At 40.4% G+C, this 8,559-nt stretch overlaps 1 pseudogene; it reads left to right on the forward strand.

The window, feature by feature from the left end:
- Positions 1–15: 15 nt before the first annotated feature.
- LOC116472183 (heterogeneous nuclear ribonucleoprotein A/B-like) lies at positions 16–4,218 on the forward strand (annotated as a pseudogene).
- The last annotated feature ends 4,341 nt before the right edge of the window (positions 4,219–8,559 follow it).

Consider the following 8,559-nt stretch of genomic DNA (forward strand, 5'->3'; position numbering starts at 1 on the left):
AGCGGTGAGAGTGAAATGTGGTCGGATCGCCCTGGGCTGCCGGGCTACTGTGAGTTAGTTCAGGAAGCAAGGCACTAAAAGGCATTCCTAATGTTCTTTCCCAGCAAGTAGCAGGGGAAGTCTCCGACTGCAGTTCCTGACTGGACAGGCCCAGCCCCTCTCCTGTGAGCTTGTACTCTGAATGCCAAATCAGTCAGGCTGAGGGGAAATAGCATATGTTTTCTGTTTAGACAGTCTCTGTCTAAACAGTTATCAAAAAGTTGGCCTTTCTCAGGTCTTTTTTGTTTACCTGTTTGCATTTCTCATGTAACTTCAGTGTAAAGAAGGCAAGAACTTACAATAGCACGGTGTAGCACTGTGGTTCCTTCGGAGTCTGCAGAATAACAGTAACTTGGAAGGACACACATCCCCATTTCTTACCCACCTTTAGGGAGTCACTTAGTTTAACCTCTCTGTGCCTTTGTGAAAAGAGAAGAGGTTATAGGACCTAGCCCCTTCCTTTCTCCAAAAACAGAGTAGTGATCTTTCTTATAGTATCTGAACTTGATTTAACATTTTATAGCACATTTGGTACATTATGATCATGAGGAATTATACAATTTGCTGGAAGTAAAAACTTTTAAAACTATTACTAACCACCATGTGGTTTGGGAAAGCCAGTTAGTTTGTGCCTAAATCTCCTAAACTGAGAAGAAAATGTTTTAGGTAATGTGAAAAAATTATTCCTGAATCAGTACCTTAGAATTATATTCCCTGTTTTAGTCTGTTTGTGCTGACCTACAAGAGGATACCTGAGACCAGATAAATTATAAGCAATAGAAATGTATTTCTCAGCATTCCAGAAGCTGGGAAATCTAAGATCAAGGCACTGGCAGGTTTGGATGTCAGGTGAGAGCTGCACTCTCTGTAGAGGAGGAAGACTATTCTCACGTGGCAGAAAGCAGAAAGTCAAGCCAGCCAAATGCTACATGTAGCCTCTTTGATAAAGGCCTCAATACCATCCTCAAGAGAGAAGACTTCAAGGACTAATCATCTCTTAAAGGCCCCACCTCTCTCAATACTAGCACACTGGCAGCACCTGAATTCTGCAGGAAACACATTCAAACCATAATAAGATAGGTATCAGTAACAACCTTGTGGCTTTGGGAGGACAATTAACAATTTGCGTCTACATTTCCTAAACTGAAAGACAAGAAGATTGTTTTAGATAATGTCTAAAAGTTCTTCCTGAATCTGTACAATAGACTTACATTACTCTACCAAAACTTTTCCAGATGTTAAGTGATAGATGGGCAAAATCAAGCATGCTAAATATAAAGGAAAGTCAGAATGCTCCATTTGGGGTAGCCAGACCATATAAAAGATCTATGAGGAAGTGCACATTGTGGATTCACATGTGTTTCAAGCTGTGTGTTGTTCATCAAATTATTCTAAATTTTTTAAAAACTGGATTTTTTTTTTTTTAGATGGCAGATTGAAGGCAGTGCTAGCATGACTCTACCACTTGGAAGGACAAAATAGCGAGTAAAAAATTCTCACTGTGGGCCAGCCATGATGGCTCACGCCTTTAATCCCAGCACTTTGGGAGGCCGAGGCTGGTGGATCACTTGAGGTCAGGAGTTCGAGACCAGTCTAGCCAACATGGCAAAACCCCATCTCTACTAAAAATACAGTAATTAGCCAGGTGTGGTGGTGCGTGCCTGTAGTCCCAGCTACTCAGGAGGCTGACGCAGGAGAATCGCTCGAACCCGGGAGGTGGAGGTTGTAGTGAGCTGAGATCATGTCACTGCACTCCAGCCTGGATGACAGAATGAAACTCTGTCTCAAAAAGAAAAAAAAAGAAATATATAAAAAGATAATACATCATGATCAAGTGTGTTTCATCCCAGGGATACAGCGATGGTTTAACATAAGCAAGCCAGTAAATGTGATACATCACATAATTAGAATTAAAAACAAAAACCATACAATCATGTCAATAGACGCAGAAAAAGCATTGAATAAAATCCTGCATTCCTTTATGATAAAAACCCTCAACAAACAAAGCATAGAAAAGATTTACCTCAAAATAATAAAAGCCACATAGGACAAAGCCACAGCCAACATCATACCGAAGGGGAAAAGTTGAAGGCATTCCTCCTGAGAACTATAACAAGACAAGGATACCCACTTTCATTATTTCTATTCAGCATGGTACTAGAAGTCCTAGCCAGAGCAATCAGGCTAGAGAAAGAAATAAAAGGCCTCCAAACTGGTAAAGAGGACGTCAAACTATCACTCTTTGCCAACAATATGACTGTATATCTAGAAAACTCTGAACACCCCTCTGAAAGACTCCCAGACTTGATAAATTCAGTAAACTCTTAGGTTACAAAATCAATGTACACAATTCAGTAGCACTGCTATCCACCAATAACAACCAAGCTGAGAGTCAAATCAATAATTCAACTCTTTTACAACAGCTGCAAAAATAAATACCTAGGAATATACTTAACCAAGGAGGTGAAAGAGCTCCACAAGGAGAACTACAAAACACTGCTGAAAGAAATCATAGGTGACACAAATTGAAATACATCCAATGCTCATGGATTGGAATAAACAATATTGTGAAAATGACCATACTGCCCAAAGTGATCTGCAGATTCATTGCAATTTCCATCAAAATACCATCATCATTTTTTCACAGAACTAGAAAAAACAATCCTAAAATTCATATGGAACCAAAAAAGAGCTTGGATAGCCAACGCAATCCTAAGCACAAAGAACAAATCTGGAGGCATCACATAATTAGACTTCAAATTTTACTATAAGTCTGTAGTTACCAAAACAGCATGGTACTGCTATAAAAGTAGACACATGAGCCAATGGAATAGAAAAAGAGAACTCAGACGTAAAGCCGAATGTCCAGGCAAGGTGGCTCACACTTTGTAATCCCAACACTTTGGGAGGCCGAGGCGGGCGGAACACTTGAAGCCAGGAGTTCGAGACCAGCAGGGCCAAGATGGCGAAACCCCTTCTCTATTAAAAATGCAAAAATTAGCCGGATGTGATGGCACACACCTGTAATCCCAGCTACTCGGGAGGCTGAGGCAGGAGAATCGTTTGAACCTGGGAGGCGGAGGCAGCAGTGAGCTGAGATGGTGTCACTGCACTCCAGCCTAGGCAACAGAGAGAGATCCCATCTCAAAATACAAAAACAGAAAACAAGAGGCGGCGGCACCGCGCCGGCGGGAGCTGGTTTGTGGGTCGGTGGGTTCCCTGCGGCAGCGGCTGAGGAGGAAGAGTTGCAGTTGAAGCGGCTCCGTCAGCTGGCGGAGGCCAGACCTCAGCAGCACGAGCTGGAGCACGGCGGATCCCAAGGCGCTTTCCCCGGTGGGTGGGGACAAGTGGGCGAGTAGCTGCCGCGACTCGGCCAATCATGTCCTTGGAGACGCTGGGCGCCAACGAGAACCGAGGCCGCCCCAAAGGCGAATCGTCGGAGCGACCGCAGCGCCCTCCAGCGGGAATCAAAATCAAAAATCGCCGAGAACGAACAGATCACCGCCAGCAAGAACCAGGAGGACGCAGGAAAAATGCTCGTTGGAGGCCTGAGCTGGGATACCAGCAAAAAAGATTTAAAAGACTGTTTTCCTAAATTTGGAGAGGTCATTGACTGTACAATAAAAATGGATCCCAACACTGGACGGGCACGAGGGTTTGGGTTTTATCCTGTTCAAAGATGCAACCAATGTGGAGAAGGCCCTAGACCAGAAGGAGTACAGGCTGGATGGCCGTGTCATTGACCCTAAAAAGGCTATGGCTATGAAGAAGGACCCGATGAAGAAAATCTTCGTCGAGGGTCTGAATCCTGAAGCCACTGAGGAAAAGATCAGGGAGTACTTTGGCGAGTTTGGGGAGATCGAGGCCATTGAAATTCCAGTGGATCCAAAGTTGAACAAAAGACAAGGTTTTGTGTTTATCATCTTTAAAAAAGAAGAACCTGTGAAGAAAGTTCTGGAGAAAAATTTCCATACTATCAGTGGAAGCAAGTGTGAGATCAAGGTGGCCCAGCCCAAAGAAGTTTATTGGCAGCAGCTGTATGGTTTTAGGGGCCGTGGAAACCACAACTGAGGGAACCGAGGCAGCGGAGGTGGTGGTGGAAGTGGAGTTCAGGGCAGTACAAACTACAGCAAGAGCCAGTGACATGGTGGCCATCAGAATACCTACAAGCCATACTGAGGCAGCAGCAGGAGAGACCAACCGACCGCACACATGCTGTGTTTGGATATGGAGTGAACACAATTATGTACCAAATTTAACTTGACAAACTTTCTATGGCTTGTCCCATGTGCATCTTATTTAAAATTTGCCCCCATGGAAATCACTCTCTTGTTTACTATTTCCAGAGCTCTAGTTATTTAGGCAGCGTGTGGTGTCTGAGAGGCCAGAGGGGCATTATGGGCTGATTTTTAGTACCAGGTCCCACAGAACAAAATGGCAGCCTCTGCTTCCTGCTGCCACACTCTGCAGCCTGGTCCTGTGAACTCTGGTTGTAAAGAGTAAATTGTATCTCAGGAAACCAGTGTCACCTTTTCATTTTATATTATTCATGTTATACATTTCCTGTAATGGGAGTGTTAATTTTACTGTACTTTTTGGTACCTTTGGGGAATCTAATGTAAGGTATTTTACATGTGTTCTGATTTTGCCACAACCTGGATATTGAAGCTATCCAAGCATTTAAAATAAAAATTTAACCCTCCCCCCACAAAAAAGAAATAAAGCCAAATACTTAACATCCAACTGATCTTTGATGAAGCATACAAAAACATAAACCTATTTAGTAAATGGTGCTGAAAAGACTGGCAATCCGCATGTAGAAGAATGAAACTGGATCCCAATCTCTTACCTTATACAAAAATCAACTCAAGATGGATCAAAGACTTAAATCTAAGAACTGAAACCATAAAAATCACAGAAGATTATATTAGAAAAACTCTTATGGACATTAGCCTATGCAAAGAATTTATGACTAATACTCCAAAAGTAAATGCAACAAAAATGAAAACAAATAAATGGGACCTCATGAAACTAAAAAGCTTCTGCACAGCAAAAGAAATAATCAGCAGAGTAAATAGACAACCCACAGAATGAGATAAAATATTTGCAAACATATATGCATTCAACGAAGGACTAATATCCAGAATCTACTAGGGTCTCAAACAAATCAGCAAGAAAAAAATAATAATAATCCCATCAAAACGTGAGCAAGGGACATACATAGACATTTCTCAAAAGAAGATATACAAACAGCCAACAAACATGAAACAATGCTCAACATTACTAATTATCAGGGAAATGCAAATTAACCACAATGAGATACCACCTTACTCCTACAATAATTGCCGTTATTAAAAAGTCAAAAAAACAACAGATGTTGGCATGGATATGGTAAAAGGAAATGCTTATACACGGCTGGTGGGAATGTAAATTAGTACAACCTCTCTGAAAAACAGTATGAAGATGCCTTAAAGAACTAAAAATAGATCTACCATTCAATCCAGCAATCCCTCTGCTGGGTATCTACCCCAAAATAAGTCATTATATATGAAAAAGACACTTGCACATGTATGATTATAGTAGCAGAATTCACAATTGCAAAGATATGGGACCAACCTAAGTGCCCATTAGCCAATGAGTGGATAAAGGAAATGTGGTATATATACACCATGGAATACCACTCAGCCATAAAAACTAATGAAATAATGTCTTTTGCAGCACCTTGGTTAGAGCTGGAGACTATTCTAAGTAACTCAGGAATGGAAAACCAAAAGCTGTATTCTCTGACTTACAAGTGGAAGCTAAGCTATAAGTAGGCAAATCCATACAGAGTGATGTAATGACTCAGAAGCAGGAGGTGAAAAGGGAGGGGAGGGATAAAAAAAACTACATATTGGGTACAATGTACACTACTCAGGGGAGTGACAGGTGCATTACAATCAGAATTCACAAATATGTAATTCATCCATGTAACCAAAAACCTCTTGTACCCCAAAAGCTATTGAAATAAAAAATACATAAATAAAAATAAAAATATCCTCCTCTTGCACAGTGCCTTGTAAGAAGTAGGAAATCAAAAATTATTTGTGTGTTTGCATTGGGTTGGATATCAGAGAGCTGTAAAAAAGAGAAGGTAGTCAAAATTGTGAAGATGAAGTTATGTAAAGCCCATAATTGAATAAAACAGAGATACAGTGTTAAAAATTACAACAGCTAGGATCAGAAAAAAAGGCACTTAGAAGGTGCCTGTAATTATGATGCTCATAAAATAGCAATTAGAACTATTTCCCAAGCTTCAGTTATTCAAGTATATTCCTAATAATTTTTTATAAACAACCTACATTAACATTTATACTACTTTTCCTTAAAAGCTTTTTTTTTTTTTTTTTCAAAAAGAATAATTTTCACTATCGACTGTATGGCAAGTACTGTTCTCAGACTCTTGGATACATCCACGTACAGCAATGCTGTCTGTCCTTTTAGAGACTATATTCTACGGAGAAAGGCAGACGATATATAAGAAAGAGAGATATAAAAAAGAGAAAGAAAGACAATATACGAGAAAGAGAATAAGAATCATGCTGGTGCAAAAGTAATTGCGGTTTTTGCCATTACTTTCATCCTATATACTTTCAACGGCAAAAACCGCAATTTTGCACCAACCTAATAAGTAAATAGTAGAGTATATTAGACTATAATAAATGCTACAGTAAATAAACAGAGGTAAGGGAGATGAAGAATGTAGGGAAAAAGGGTTGGTAACTTTAAATAGAGTTATGTGAGTAAGCATCATTAAGAAGGTCATGTTTGTGCAGAGATGGGAACGAGGTGAGAGGCCAGGCCCTGCAGCTTTATCGGGTAAGAATCATTCAGGTGGCCAGGCGCTGTGGCTGACGCCTGTAAACCCAGCACTTTGGGAGGCCGAGGCGGGCGGATCATGAGGTCAGGAGATCGAGACCATCCTGGCTAGCACTGTGGAACCCCGTCTCCACTAAACAATACAAAAAAAATTAGCCAAGCGTGGTGGCGGGTGCCTGTAGTCTCATCTACTCGGGAGGCTGAGGCAGGAGAATGGCGTGAACCCGGGAGGAGGAGCTTGCAGTGAGCCGAGATCGCGCCACTGCACTTCAGCCTGGGAGACAGAGCGAGACTCCGTCTCAAAAAAAAAAAAAAAAAAAAAAAAAGAATCATTCAGGTAAAGGAGATAAGAATCACCAGTACCTTGAGGTGGAAGCACGCCTGACATGGTTGAGAAACAACAGAGAAGCCAGTCCTGAGTGCAGTGAGTAAAGATGAAAGAAGTAGGAGATTAGCTCAAAGTTAAGAGGGACAGAATATGTAGTGCCTTACAGATAATTACAAAGGTATTTCATTTTTGTGTTGTTTTGTTTTTACTCTGAGATACATGAGAAGTTGATGAGAATTTTAAGTAGAGAACCGACATGATTTTATTGAAATTTAATGGTCTCACTCTGATTTGTTTGAAAATAGACTGTAGAGGGCAAGGGTGAAGGCTCAGAGACTACTTCAAAAATTATTGCTATAAGCCAAACAAGTGAACATGGTGGCCCCTCAGCATGTCCTCTGGTGTGACCATTACTCATCTCGAATTTAACTTTTAGACTGAGGTTCGGCTAGCAGCTATTTCACCTTTTCTGTGTCTTGGAAAAGTGTGGATGTTTTCTGTCTCTTGGAAAAGTGTGGATGTTTTCTGTCTCTTGGAAAAGTGTGGATGTTTGCTGTTTATTAATGTATATTTCCATATAAGCTGTGATATAAACGTGTCTCAACAGGTCAGGTACTGTATGTCTTGCACAACGTAGAGCAATCTTACTTTACACCGTCACTTTCGTGATACCCACGTCATGGGTTAGGTTGCCTGGCCTGTCTGTTCACTAGATTAGTACAGCTGGATCTTCAGCATCCAGTTATTTACCTTGATTACCATAATTTCTTAGACTCATCCACTATATCCTGGGGACCCAGGAGGAATGAGTCAAAACAAAACCAAAATTAAAATACTAGATATTTCTTCCAAACTCCATCCTATGCTTTAACTACTTAAAACAGTTAACCATACTCCTCATGTTCTCAGCCTGATCTATCTCTTCCCTTTCTTTTTTTATGTTTAGTATATATTACATCATTTATTTATTTATGTATGTATTTTTAATTGTACTTTAAGTTCTGGGATACACGTGCAGAACATGCAGATTTGTTACATAGGTATACATGTGCCATGGTGATTTGCTGCACCTATCTATCTCTTCCCTTTCTACATTTTTTTAAGTAATGAAAACAAATTTGCATATTAAACAACAATAGTAAACCTCACAAAAATCTTTATCTGGTCTTAGGTTTTCAAAATTTTTAAGATCTCGAATTAGTGCTTTAATATCAAAATATCTACTATAAATATCCACTCCACCCATACCAAATTCAGCATCATTTTTGGGGAGAGGGCAAATTGTCATAGTGATTGTGACACACAGGCACATCATTTAGAGGCCAGGGGTTTTT

The sequence above is a fragment of the Hylobates moloch genome, unplaced genomic scaffold, assembly GCF_009828535.3.
Source record: "Hylobates moloch isolate HMO894 unplaced genomic scaffold, HMol_V3 SCAFFOLD_8, whole genome shotgun sequence".
Taxonomy (NCBI): Eukaryota; Metazoa; Chordata; class Mammalia; order Primates; family Hylobatidae; genus Hylobates; species Hylobates moloch.